This window comes from Anomaloglossus baeobatrachus, chromosome 5 (genome assembly GCF_048569485.1).
Source record: "Anomaloglossus baeobatrachus isolate aAnoBae1 chromosome 5, aAnoBae1.hap1, whole genome shotgun sequence".
NCBI lineage: Eukaryota > Metazoa > Chordata > Amphibia > Anura > Aromobatidae > Anomaloglossus > Anomaloglossus baeobatrachus.
Genome location: NC_134357.1, coordinates 528,761,357 through 528,776,203, shown reverse-complemented (window position 1 = coordinate 528,776,203; position 14,847 = coordinate 528,761,357). Strand labels below are relative to the sequence as shown.

At 47.7% G+C, this 14,847-nt stretch overlaps 1 protein-coding gene across 1 annotated transcript in view; it reads right to left on the bottom strand.

The window, feature by feature from the left end:
- LOC142312157 (uncharacterized) overlaps positions 1–14,847 on the bottom strand; it is a 228,838-nt gene that overhangs the window by 173,746 nt on the left and 40,245 nt on the right. The gene's annotated exons all lie outside the window — the stretch shown is intronic.

The window sequence follows — 14,847 nt, the reverse complement described above, 5'->3', positions numbered from 1 at the left end:
CGTACCGGAGAAACGCCCAAAAAAAACGGAACACGGACCCGAAAAACGGACCGTGTCACACGGACGTTTTTTTATGCAGAAGTGTGTGTTAGGTCTTAAGGACATTCTGTAACCAGCTCTGCTCACAGCCAGAACTCCTCTCAGATAAGTGGTCTTTGTACCTCTGCTGTTTGTTTTCCACTCTCTTGTTGCTTTTTCTGCTTTGATACTAATGCATGATTCCTATTTTGTCTGTGTGGAGTTCTTGGTGGAATGGGATCATTCCCTGTTGAGACTGTCTGTATACTTAGCCCCATGATTCTGCAAGGTTTGTGTTTGTCATGCTTGGTATTAATTCAGTCCCTCATCTGTATTAGTGTTTTTGGATCCCAGTAACATCAGTGCTGATACAGTGGGGGAGAGGTTGTGTGACCTCAGGATTTTTCCATATCAGAAGTGCTAGTTTATATTAGGGTTTTTACAGCTGCAGACAGTTGCTTTTTCCTATCCTTTCCTATAAAGATAGTTTGGGCCTCACCTTTGCTGAATCTGTCTTTTCTGGCTTTGTATTGTTTTTTTTTTCTATATCACCGTAGCCTTTACATGTGGGGGGCTATCTATCTTTGAGAACTACTCTGAGATAATGTAGCTTTCTTATATTTCTATCTGTGAGATTATTTAGTTCTTCGGCTTTGTTGAGGCGTCCAGGTCATCGTAGGCTCGCCCCACGGCTACTGTTTGTGTGTCAGGATGAGGTCTGCAGTCCGTTAAGTTTCCAGCAACTCTGTTACCTTTTTTGGGATTCCGCATTTTTTGATTCTCCTCGGTCCCTGAATCATAACTCTAGCCGTGTGTGTACGATATGTGCGGAGCGGAACCGTGTGTTTACGACGGGGACGGTGCAGAGCCGTGTGTGGACGAGGTGTACGGAGCAGAGCCATGTGTGTATGAGGTGTATGGAGCAGAGCCATGTGTGTACGAGGTGTATGGAGCGGAACTGTATGTGTACGACGGGAATGGTACGGAACAGTGTGTGTACGACGGGGACGGTGCAGAACCGTGTGTGTATAGAGCGGAGTTGTGTGTCTATGAGGTGTACGGAGTGGATCCGTGTGTGTATGAGGTGTACGGAGGGAGCCATGTGTGTACGAGGTGTATGGAGCGGAGCCGTGTATGTATGAGGTGTACGGAGCAGAGAGTTGTGTACAATGTGTACATGCAAAGTCGTCTGTATAACGTGTGGAGTGAAGTAGCATCGGCGTCCCTGCACTGTCTTGCCTCTCCCCTTCAGCCGCCTTACTCATCACCATGAGTACCACCGCCTCTCCACGAATGTCCATGTGTTCCTCTGTTGCTTACTGCGCACGCTGCACAAGTTCTCAAGGAGTGCACAGCTACCCAGAAGTAATTCTCAGCCTATGGGCTCTTTTCCACCTGCGATTTGCATGTGCAATCCGATAAAAAATCGGATTGCACTCACACCAGTGTTTATCAATGAGCCAGTTTCCTCTTTCCTGTTATTTCTTCACATGAATCGTGCTCTCAGAGCAATCGCAGCATGCTGCGTTTTGCAGCGAGACTCAGCTCACGCACCCCAACATCGCACTGCACTCGCATGTTATGTGACTGCAGTGCGGTGCATGCAGAGACAGACAGCGGATGAAATGGGGAGAAAGTGCTCCCTCCATCTTCTCCGCTCCTGTGATACGATCGCAAGATCGCATCACAGGTGCATGACCCTTGGCTGACACCGCAGCAGAGGGTCATTAGCATATCGCTTCCGATGCTCTCGCTTCAGAAAGCGGTTTGCAAGTGGTAAACAACCCTACGGCTGAGAGGCACTAGGTATTTAATCCCTATTTACGTGGCTTAACGACCAGGGACGTAATTCTACTGCCTAAAATTCATTTGATTGCCATGGCCTTAGCAACGGCTTTCCAATGATGCCCCAGCTTGATCATTCACGATCGCTGTCATTGGCTGTTCAAATCTGATCCACCAATCACAGAGATCTCACTGTTTTCGGCTAAAAAAATGCCCAAACAGTGCAATCCGGTGACATCCAGCTATGATTTGCTGCAGCAGATCATAGGTTGGAAGCCAGCAAAAACACAGCACCCCCCCTCCAGCAGCACTAATTGGAGCGATCGTACTATGATGCGCAAACGCTCCAATCAACGTGCAGTGGGAGCGGTCTGACCTGGCGGTGACTGCCCACCCCAGGCTTGTTTTGGCCTGGAGAGCCCTCCCCCAGCATCTCTGCACCGTGCCCCTGCTGGTATTTGTAGTACCACACCACTGCAAGTGGTTCTGAAGTGTTCCAGAGCTATACCTGTCAAAGTGACACTGGTCAGAATTGCAAAAAATGGCCTGGTCATTAGGGTGTTGTAGTGACCTGGGGTGAAGGGGTTTAAGCATCCTCCCCCTAGTGGATGTGCCTGAACATTGTGTTTAGTTGGGTCCTTGCTTGCTTTCTAGCTAATTGTCAGGTCCCATCACCCTGTTTTCTAGTGTCACGTCCTCACCGGAGTCCACTCTCGCGACTTCTGCTTTGGTCACCAGATGCTGCCGTATTCTCGCCAAGGACTGTGCTGGTGATAGGAGATGATTCGGTGCCAGTGGCTCTGGTGTACACAGGCTCCGGTGTACACAGGCTCTCCTCATCCACTAAGCTGAGTTTCCCTGTTACCTGCAGTACCACTGACTGACTGTAGGTGGCGTGTGTTTTCCAGCTGACGTTACCACCATTCAGCTATAGCCAATAGGAAGACACCACACCCTTATAATTCCCCCTCCTTTCTGCTGGTCACTACCAGATATAGTTTTGTATTCCTGCTTGTGTCTGGTTCCCGCTCTGTTCTGACTATTGATCCCTGTGTTTTGACCTCTGAGCTCTCTGACTACTCTCCTGCCTGCCGTTTTTGTACCTCGCTGCCATCTCCGGTTTTGACCTCAATCTGATTTCCTGACTACGCTCCTGCCTACCAATTTTGTTCCTTTTGTACATCCTGGTTTGGACCCTGTCTGACGACTACTCTTTCCTGGATTGCAGCCTTCCATAGGCAGCGATCTCCTGGACCTTGTATAATTCCAAATCACTGTGCAGGACTTAAAGGATTTCTGGGTTCTTGGGATCCTGCTGAGTTGACGGCTAGCCCCTAGTCTGTCCGTGACAGCCATCCTGAGTCTGTGGTCACGGGCAGACGTTACACCTAGTCCCTACTATACCTGTCAGTACCTCCCCTACTCTCCATACCTGCTTCAACCAGCCATCCAGTCAGCATCAGCCATCCTGGCTGTATCTATCTGCACCTGAGTCCATACCTGCATTTGTGACCCCCGAGAGTCAGATATCACAGCCCCAGACATGTCTTTCGGAGAGGCACCTGGAGTCTGTTGGCAGCCAAGCCCATCCTCTCCATCTGAGGCACTGGCAAATATCCCGTAGACGCTTAGACTATACACAAATAGTTTTTGATAGTAGGGGCGGCAGCAGCACATACTGTAGGTTTTGCCGAGACGGGTAGATGCAGCAGCTGCTGAGATGGGTAGTTGCGGAAGCTCAGATGGGTAGGAGCAGCAGCGGCGACTGGCATCATAGGAGCGACCGGTGTGGACAATTGCAGCAGCAATAGTAGTTACGGATTGTGCACCAGCAACGGAGTAGTCATGCACTGGAACACAGAAAAGCATCAGCAATATAGCACACAGCACAATAACTGCAATGGCAGCACAAAGGGACCTGAGAACTAGCAACGTTATTAACAAGTTTCCCAGGCACCTCCCTAAAGGGGACGATGCCTTAAATACCAGATGCCTCTCAGCCATAGGCTGAGAGATGCATCCGGTTGGGGCATACTGGCCCTTTAACAAAAGGGGCGTGTACATGCCCACAGCCTAAGGACACTTCCAGGAGGTCTGTGCAGCATGCCCAAGCCCCGGGGGACAGCAGCAGGGTCTGGAAATGGAGCAGCGAGGTCGGCAGGGTGAGGTGGCGGCGTCCCTGTGGCGCCCCAGGACCTGGTCGCCACAACAGCATTGCCCCTCCAAAGGGTTAATGCTGAGCCTGGAGGTAATTGGGGAAATCATTGGCCAGTAGGTACCAACATCCAACGCAGTTTCTCCTTCAGGCCAGCAGAGGGAGCTCTGAACCTGGAGTTCCAGGGAGCATTCCTCAAGCCTGACCTGAGGGAGGAGTTAGTGTTCAGTCTGAGAGGAAAGTTTGGAGTGTGAAGACGCAGAGTAGTGCTGTCCTGTGGACTGTGGCCTGGAGCTGGAATAGCTTGGCCCAGTGAAGCACGATTGGCAGAGAGGCGCAGAGGAGAACTAGACATCGGAGTCTGTGGCCGCCAGGGCCTAAAATCCTACCTGGTAGCCGAATCCGAAGGGCAGGAGGACTGCAGGTCTCCTGGCCCCAAAACGAACCTAAGGTGCAGCTGCATCACCAGGGCCCGATGCGGACCACGGAGGGGAAACATCAGAGAGGATCTGCGCAGCCTATCCTAAGAAAAAGGGACGAACCACCGGTCCCAGCAGGAAGAGGGACGTTGCTACATCCAGAGTGCAGGTTCCTGTAAAAACAAAGGAAGAACAGGGAGTAGGCCTCAATACTCAAGTGGCCAAGGGATCACCCCCCCAGCTACTTCCAGGCCGGCCGGATCACCTTACCACCTGTAACGGTCTCCCAGGACGACTGGCTGCCAGTAAAAGAAAAGAAGGTAAAAAGACTGTTGTTTGTGTCCGGTCCTTTCACCGCCCTGTCGGCCCTGCACTACACCGCAACTACATCGACACTTACAAGCACCAACTGTTGCCCCGGGGCACCGCTCCACCTGTGGGGAGCAGTAACACCATTGCTGCCGTTCCATCACCCCGGAGGCCTCATACAGCAGCGGCGGCTTAATAGCCGCAAACCACAGGTGGCGTCACGAATACTAACTTTAATCACCCCCAAGTCACCAGTCATATTAATTGACCCCACCAGGGTACGGAGTCGGGCCCAGCCACCACTGACGACCCTCCGGACTAGTCCGGCCCGGCACCGGGTGTCCCATAGCCCTGGGGTGGGTGAGTCATCCCCACCAGGGGATATTGGCAGGACAGTGTGGGGACACCGGTACGGGCGTTACAAATAGGTAAATATAAGTATGGGAATTTTAAAATATGAAAAATAACTGGGAGACTTTTATTCTTGAGTATATGCACTTTGGATTGCAGAAGGTTCAGTGCTAAGTATAAATGAGTACACATGTCAGTGCATTGTTACTTTTTGCTCCTGGAGGTGTAAAGATCTTTTTCTACTTGTAAACTACAAATTACAACCAATAAACTACAAATTACAACCTGTACTCAGATTTCCTAATAGCTCAGTGTGATGTTAGGATATGTGCAGATTTGCTGCTTTTTACATGTTGTTTTTTTTTTTTGTTTTGCAGATTTTAATCTATTCATTGCCTTAAAAAAGAGAGTGGGCAAAAATGGCACAACAAATTTGTAAATTATGTATGTTTTTTCTTTATTTCTAAACACATTTGATATAATTTTGGATGGTTTATCAGAGTACTAATCTCATTGCCTGCATCTACAGTGTAGAAAAAATGGTCATAGTAATATTTTGCCTTTATATATGTATCTCTTGTTGGTGAAACAGGCTCTAGCAAGTACAGACACTCCCCACGTTATCCTACGGGATTTGGGGAGTGCTGTATCAATGGTGCGGTATGTGCGGCTGCGGAATATGCAGCCGCACGTAACTGCATGTCAATTATTCATGCGGAAATATCTGCGGAATTCCCGGTCCTCCACTATGAAGATACGGGGTGGGAATTCCACAGGTAAGTCGCACAAATGTCCGCAGGTTTACTGCAGATATTTCGCTGGAATCCCGCAGCAATGAATAACTGCGGATTCCGGCCAGCAGCTGCGGGAAACCTGTATCCGCAGGTGCAATCTCCCGTGGGCACATAGCCTAAGTGGGGTTGACTAGTGCTCATCCCTTACGGTCACTACCAAGGGCCTATTTGCACATATTGCACCCAAGGATGAACCAGACTTGTGCAAATCCACAATTCCCTTCCTGAGATATTGGCTGATTTCTTTTGACTTTATCATGATACTACTCAAAGAAGCAGTGCGTTTCAGGTGTGCATTAAAATACATCCACAGGTGTGTCTCTAATTAACTCAGATGTTGCCAGTAAACCTATCAGAAGCATCCATATTGTTTTGACTTTGCAGAAATTAATAAAGATGCCTTATAACATATTCTCTCTCTCTCCCTCTCTCTCTCCCGCTCTCCATTTGGCAAATATAAATAATTTTGGTAATCCTAATTGACCTAAAACAGGAAATATTTATACTGATTTCATGTCAGATAGTGAGAAAAACATGCATTTGTATCTTTTTAAATAATGTATGTAAAATTCTGAATTCAACTGTAGGTGCGAAACCTATCTAGGTATGTCAGGGAGCCAGGGGACAGAGGTAGATTTTACAAGGTTGTCCCCATCTTCCTAGAGACAGGGTTTCCCTCCCCCACTGCTTTTGCCATTCATCTGGTGTCCCCCCCATACCTAGTGTGACATTATCACAGGCCCCAGTGGCGTAGCAAAGGGGGGGTGGAGGGGGCGGTCCACCCCGGTCGGCACGTGTCAGGGAAGCGGCTTTTTGGAGGTAAAAAATAGAAAATAGAAAAATATAGAAGAAATAAAGAGCTAAGTAATAAAAGGCTAAGTAAGATTTGCCACCCATGCTTGACCTTGGGCTGCATATAATTTACATATTAGTTTATAGAAAAGGGCCATCTGCAGTTGCATTCTTTAACATCTTTAAATTCCATTCATAGTAAGAGGTTAACCACGCCCAATGCGAGCTGGGTTCGCGTCGCACAAAGAAATCCAAATTTGATTGTAGTTCTATGAAAAATAAATATTTTGATGGCTTTCCGGCTTTTTGAAGGTTTCTGGATTATCGATGGCCAACGGAGGAGGACGGCAAATTTGACAACCGCCCCGATCGGCAAAAGCAGGTGCTAGGCCACTGACCAGCCCCCCCCAAAAAAACAAAAAAAAATCCTGTCACTGTTCTGACTGAACAGCTTTTTGGGTCTGTCTCTGGAGGTAGCAGACCTTCGGCCAGCTGTTGAGCAGCAGCAACAATCACATACTCCAGCCTTCGGAGATTCTACAGGCAAGCAGGTCCAGCTTGAGTCCAAGATTGCTCTCCCAGACAGGTTTTTTTGAGGAAAGAGACAATTTTTGACATTCTGTCCAGGCTGCGTTACTTTTAACAGGGAGATCGGTCAGCAGATACTTAAGGCCCCGTCACATGCAACGACGGATCTACGATATATCGCCGGGGTCACGGATTACGTGACGCACATCCGGCATCGTTAGCGACGTCGTTGCGTGTGACAGCAAGGAACAACCGTTAACGATGGAAAATACTCACCTTATCGTCCATCGTTGACACGTCGCTCCTTTTTAAAATATCATTGATTGTAGAGGACGCAGGTTGTTCATTGTTCCCGAGGCAGCACACATCACTACGTGTGACACCTCGGAAACGACGACCTGCAGCTTACCTGTGGCCGCCGACAATGCGGAAGGAGGGAGGTGGGCAGGATGTTACGTCCCGCTCATCTCCGCCCCTCCGCTTCTATTGGGCGGCTGCTGTGACGTCGTTGTGACGCGGAACGTCCCACCCCCTTCAGGAAGAGGATGTTCGCCGCCCACAGCGACGTCTTTAGGGAGGTAAGTACGTGTGACGGGGGTTGACGATTTTGTGCGCCACGGGCAACTAATTGCCAGTGATGCACAAACGACGGGGGCGATTGCTAATGCGATCGCACGATATATCGTTGCGTGTGACGCCGCCTTTATTGTATTGGAATTTCATAGATGGGCAACTTATAGCAAATGAAATGACATAACTCTTAGAACCTTTTGTCATGTGAACCATCACTCATGGGTTTGGAGGAGCCCATTTAGGGAGAGCTACTCGTTTGTATGATTCCACTGATATCCGTCGTAAAAAAAAAAGTGTTTATTTTTTGGTAAGAAAGAACTGAGGTAAAACCTCGGTTCCTAAGCAAAGAGGTGCATCTGGGACTCACCCTTGGTTGGGTGAACAGGCGGGGTGTGTTTTTAATTTATAGGTGCAAATCCTGATGGTCAGTTCCGTTTCACTAAACCAATATCCATTTTGCCATCAACTCAGCGCCACTTGCTCAGGGATGCCTTATAGGGAAGGTTTTGTTAAAAAAAAATTCAATAACTGAAAAAATTTAAAGTATTAATGTTTTAATGTTATGTTTAAATAATAATATTTGTTTTTAATTGAGAAAAATATGACTTTTTTTTTTAGAGTTTGATATATTCCACTCTTAAACACTAGGGCGAGCAGCTGCTGAAATCCGACTGTAGAAGTACTGTAGAAACAGCTCACATTACAGCTGCAGTAAAAGTGGGCAGAATCTGCTCTCCTGTGTGTGATGTCACCTTCCCCTCCCAATCTGGGTGTTTCCAAAAGGATAAGAGAAAGAAGTTTAGGATCACAGTGCAGAGCCATTTTGTTGGTGGCCACAGAGTGATCCTAATATGTCTAAAGTGTCACCAAGGACAGCTGCATAGTGTTCCACTGTATCCCAGGCCACATTGTATCCCAAATGCCCCCACACTGCCTACTGACTGTTTCCCAATGCCTCACACTGCCTATTGACTGGTTTCCCAATACCTCGCTCAGCTCGCTGACTGTATTCCAATGTCGCATGCACTCACCTCAGACCTGCGCCTCGGCAGCCTGTCCTGTAAGACATCACAGTACGAGCAGCGGAGACCTGAGGTGAGCACATGCGGGGAGGGGGGTCCGTGGCAGTGTGCGGGGGCGGGGGTCGCGGTCGAGTGCAGGGGAGGGGGTCCGCGGCAGAGTGTGGGACTGGGGGTCGCGACGAGTGCGGGGGGTGAACAGCAGAGTGGGGAGCAGCGCGCCAGGATCAGTAACGGTGCAATCACCGTTGCCCGGCGCCGACACTCACCCCATCCATCCCGGCGGGTGACAGGGGGAAAGTGCACACGTTGTGTGCTCCACAAAGATGGTACTGATCTCCTCCCTCTGCTGTGATCTGGACAGCCCAGGGGGCGCGTCCATTTCACAGCAGACGCCTTGTCTAATGTTACTAAATGGGGTCGGATTCCAACCACTGTCCTCTATGCCCAGGGGGCTGCCATAAAGGAGGTAACACCAAATCCATGATGGCAGCCCTCAGTTCTTCAGAAAAACTAGAATTAAATAAAAACTAAATAAACATTGAGTTTAATTTTGTATTAAAAATACTTTATTTCATAATCACTATTATTAATACAAAAATAAAAAACTGACACCTTACCTTTAAGCAGATTGTACACGATATAAGACTGAGGGTAAGAACCCTGCATTATGAGATCATTTCCTGTTATGTCTTGTAGGGCCTTCCCACTCCTATTGCACTGAGGCTATCCTTGTTGGTGAACCATAATCATGTAATGGATTAGCAATTCATGGAAATTGTGGAGTGGGAAGATTACTGTTTCCACTACTGCCTGAACACATCCCTCTCTGCGGTCTCTACAGAGACCTTACCTGCATTTTCATCTGGTTTTGCCTTGTACCCAAATCTAGGAGGGGCAGGTGTTGGAGGCTCAGGAAAACACCCCGGGCTCCTGCCCTTCAGGGGGGTTATTTATGTCTCCTCATTTCGGAAGCATCACAATACCGCACTTACTGGCCATCGAGGTAGTAAAGCAACCTTGGGCCTTCTTTCTCGTCGTTTTTGGTGGCCGAGGTTGTATCAAGATGTGATGGACTGTCTGCTTGCAGTACTTGCACACGTTCCAAAGGGATGCATACTTGTCCATCTGGATCTCTCCTACCTTTGGCTACCACTAGTAGACCATGGTTGCATTTATCTATGGATTCCATTACTGACCTACCTTTGTCTTCAGGGAAGACTATGGTTTTGGTAGTTATGGATAGGTTCAGTATATTTCATCGCATTACCAGCACTACTGAAAGCCAAGACTCTAGCTCAGGTGTTAATCAATAAAATTCTGAAGTTTCAAGGGGTTCCTTCTGGTGTGGTCTTAGATCGAAGAACCCAGTTTACTTCCATATTTTGGAAAGATTTTTGTGCTTGTCTGAGGGTTCAGTTGTTTTTCTCCTCAGTTGAATGGCCAGACCAAATCTATCAATCAAAATTTTGGAAACTTACCATAGGTGTTTTGTTGAGAACTAGAAAAATTTGGGCATCTTATTTATCGTTGGCCGAATACGCTATAAACAATTGTCACCAAGAGTCTACTAGTAAGTCACCATTTTTTGGTCCATGTTATTATTATTATTTATTATTATTATAGCGCCATTTATTCCATGGCGCTTTACATGTGAAAGGGGTATACATAATAGGCACAAGTACAATAATCATAAACAATACAAGGAACAGACTGGTACAGGAGGATAGAGGTCCCTGCCCGCGAGAGCTCACAGTCTACAAGGGATATGTTTTCATCCGCAGTTTGGCACCTTTAGTGGCAGGCTGGCTTTGGGGTTTCCTAAAGAGGAGCGCTTTGCCTCATTGCTCTCTTCTGTATGGCAAGGGGTTCAGAATAATTTGAAGCTTATGAGGGACAGATACAAATGTATGGCTGATAGAAGACACTTGCCAGGTCCAGACCTAGGCGTGAATGACTGAGTGTGGTTATCTACTAGGAATATTAAGTTGAAAGTTCCTTCCAGGAAGCTGGGCCCTAGGTATATTGGTCATTATAAAGTTATCGCCATCACTAACCCAGTGGCGTTTTGTCTGGAGTTACCTTAGGCTCTTAAGATCCATCATGTCTTCTACAGATTACTGCTCAAGAAGTATGTTGTACCTTTGAAGTCGTCCCTGGTCATGGTTGATGGTAATTTGGAATTCCAAATAGTTAAGATTATTGATTCTTGCTTTCTACGTTGTTCCCTTCAATACATGGAACACTGGAGAAGTTACGGACTAGAGGAGAGGATGCGATGTGCGTCCAATATGCATTGGATGTGAATGCCACAAGGTTGGTTGTTCGTTTCATGCATCCCATCCAACAGTTGACAGACAACCCTGTGGTGCACAAACTGCTCCTTGATATTCTATTCCTTCTTTCTTAGTGTGAAAGGAGTTATATGCATCTTCCTTGTTAGGGTTGACTCCTTACCTTTTGAACCCAGCAGATATCTTGGCAGTTCAGCTCACTCCCACTCCCGATGTCTATATATACCTGCATTTCCCCTTGGTTTGTTGCCAGTGATAGAGTTTACGCCTATGCTGTCTAGGCAGCAAGCAGTCGGCTTGAAATCTCCTGTCATAACACATTGCTGTATGATGCTGTTATTCTCTCAAATTCATCTTGCAGATAAGCTGTCTGTTTGCACTCCCCTGTTTGTTTTCCCTGTGTGTTCTTTAGGTCTTAAGGCCACGTCACACTAAGCAACATCGCTAGCAACATCGCTGCAAAGGAACAACTTTTGTGACGTAGGAGCGATTTTGCTAGCGATGTTGCTGTGTGTGACATCCAGCAACAACCTGGCCCCTGCTGTGAGGTCGCTGGTTGTTCCTGAATGTCCTGGACCATTTTTTAGTTGTTGCTCTCCCGCTGTGAAGCACACATCGCTGTGTGTGACAGCGACAGAGCAACAACTAAAAGTGCAGGCAGCAGGAGCCGGCTTCTGCGGACGCTGGTAACCACGGTAAACATCGGGTAACCAAGAAGCCCTTACCTTGGCTACCCGATATTTACCTTCGTTACCAGTGTCTGCCGCTCTCACACTGCCAGTGCAGGCTTCCTGCTCTCTGCACACGTAGCTGAAGTACACATTGGCTAATTAACCCGATGTGTACTGTGGCTAGGAGTGCAGGGAACAGGGAGCCGGCACTGGCAGTGTGAGAGTGGCGAACGCTGGTAACGAAGGTAAATATCCGGTAACCAAGGTAAGGGCTTCTTGGTTACCCGATGTTTACCGTGGTTACCAACGTCCGCAGAAGCCGGCTCCTGCTGCCTGCACACGTAGCAGAGTACACATCGGGTAATTAACCGATGTGTACTGTGGCTAGGTGTGCAGGGAGCCAGCGCTAAGCGGTGTGCGCTGGTAACCAAGGTAAATATCGGGTTGGTTACCCGATATTTACCTTAGTTACCAAGCGCAGCGGCGCTGCTGGCTGGGGGCTGGTCACAGGTTGCTGGTGAGATCTGCCTGTGTGACAGCTCACCAGCCTGTGTGACAGCAACCCATGTAGCGACGCTCCAGTGATCCCTGCCAGGTCAGGTTGCTGGTGGGATCGCTGGAGCGTTGCTTAGTGTGACAGCTCACCAGCAACCTCCTAGCAACTTACCAGCGATCCCTATCAGGTTGTATCGTTGTTGGGATCGCTGGTAAGTTGTTTAGTGTGACTGGGCCTTTAGTGGTGTTGACTAGTGGCAATCTCATCCAGTCACTACCCATGGCTGAACCCCCCCCTTCAGCACCGGATCTAATTAAATAAGCTCCAACTCAGGGTAAATGATGAATGGGCACTAAGAGGATCTGAAATCAATTATACAGTGTGACCTTCTGATCCCAGATAACCCCAAGATCCCATCAGGCCGTGAGGTTACCGTCACACTAAACAACGTACCAGTGATTCCGACCACGATATGACCTGGTCAGGATCGCTGGTACGTCGCTACAGGGTCGCTAGTGAGCTGTCAAGTCAAACAGTCAGATCTTCCCAACGACGCAGAAATGATACAGCGGTCGCTGGGACCCTGTCACACAGCACGATTCAAATCTTGATTAGTAACATAGGCGTGCATCTACATTGCCTTTTAAGCGCCCCCTCTGCTCCGACTGGTGGTCGTAACTGCGTTGTGACTGGGTGGCCTTGCCTTTAGAGAAGACAATATAATAGCGCTTCCATCCTTGTCCAGCCTAGAGTCCCGATGCAGAATGGACTGTATTACGATCTGCTGCTACACGCGGTCCGGGACAACTGAATTCGGCCCTCTAAATGTACTACGATCTACAAGCCAGAACAGAGCATGGAAGCGGCCAATTCGAATGCAGTAGCAATCACCAATCGGAACAGAGAGGGCGCGGAAAACAACGAAGATGCACGCCTATGTGAGTCGCGAACGAGGTGGTTGGTTAAGGTGTCAAACACACCGATGCGTGCTGCCCTGCGGGAGCCCGACGACCTAAAAATGAACCAGAACAGTGTGTAACGATCAGCGATTTCACAGCAGGGGCCAGGTTGCTGCTAGAGGGGGCTTTACACACAATGACATCGCTAGCGATGTCGCTCGTGAAAGCACCTGACCCCGTCGTTTGTGCGTCACGGGCAAAACGCTGCTCGTGGCGAACAAAATCGCTAGTAACCGTCACACATACCTTCCTAACGACGTCGCTGTGGCCGGCGAACAGCCTCTTTTCTAAGGGGGCGGTTTGTGCGGCGTCACAGCGACGTAACACAGCAGGCGTCCAATAGAAGCGGAGGGGCGGAGACCAGCCGCATTAACGACACGCCCACCTCGTTGCCGGCAGAACGCAGGTACGTTGTTGTTCGTCGTTCCTGGGGTGTCACACGTAGTGATGTGTGCTGCCTCAGGAACGACGAACAACCTGCATCCAGCAACGATTTTTTTGAAAATGAACGACGTGTCAACGATCAACGATTAGGTGAGTATTTATGATCGTTAACGCTCGCTCTAGGTGTGACACGCAACGACGTCGCTAACGATGCCGGATGTGCGTCACGAATTCCGTGACCCCGACGACATATTCTTAGCGATATCGTTGCATGTAAAGCCCCCTTCAGTGTCACACACAGCGAGATCGCTGATGGAGGTCACTGGTACGTCACAAAACCTGTGACTCAGCAGCGATCTCGCTATGTGAGAAGTACCCCTGATACACTCATTACACAATTTCTAAATTACTTTCAGTTTGTAATTTATTTGTCTATATTTTGATTATCTCTGTTACATGGTTTCTTGTACAATTTCTAATTTAAATACATTGCTTCTCTCCATGTGAATTTGTGTTTAAAGATCAACAAAATATGATATTTAAGGTAAACCTGCTCACTTTCTAGGTATAATGGTTTATCCTGTGAGATTTTTAATGCTCAAGAAGATAACATTTAAAACATTTCCAACATTCTGAACATTCAAATGGTTACTCCACCGTGTGAACTTTCTGATGTCTAACAAGATTTGATTTGTCTGCAAAACATTTCCCACATTCTGAACATGAATATGGCTTCTCCCCTCTGTGTCTTCTCAGATGTGTAACAAGATGAAATTTATGTGCAAAACATTTACCACATACTGAACAAGGAAAAGAGGTCTCCCTTGTATGTATTTTCTGGTGTCTAACAAGATTTGATTTGTCTGAAAAACATTTTCCACATTCTAAACATGAAAATGGCTTCTCCCCTGTGTGAGTTCTCTGGTGTAAAACAAGATGTGGTTTATCTGCAAAACGTTTCCCACATTCTGAACATGAATATGGTTTCTCCCCTGTGTGACTTCTCTGGTGTAGTACAAGATTTGATTTATGTACATAACATTTCCCACATACTGAACATGAAAATGGCTTCTCCCCTGTGTGAGTTTTATGATGTGAAGAAAGATATGATTTCTGTGTAAAACATTTCCCGCATTCGGAACATAAAAATGGCTTTTCCCCTTCAGGAGTACTCTGGTGTTTAACCATAGTGGATTTCTTTTCAAAACATTGTCCAGATACTGAAAAAAATGGCTTTTCCACTGGGTGAATTCTTTCATGTTTAACAAGATCCATTTTCTGGTTGAAATTTTTCCCACTC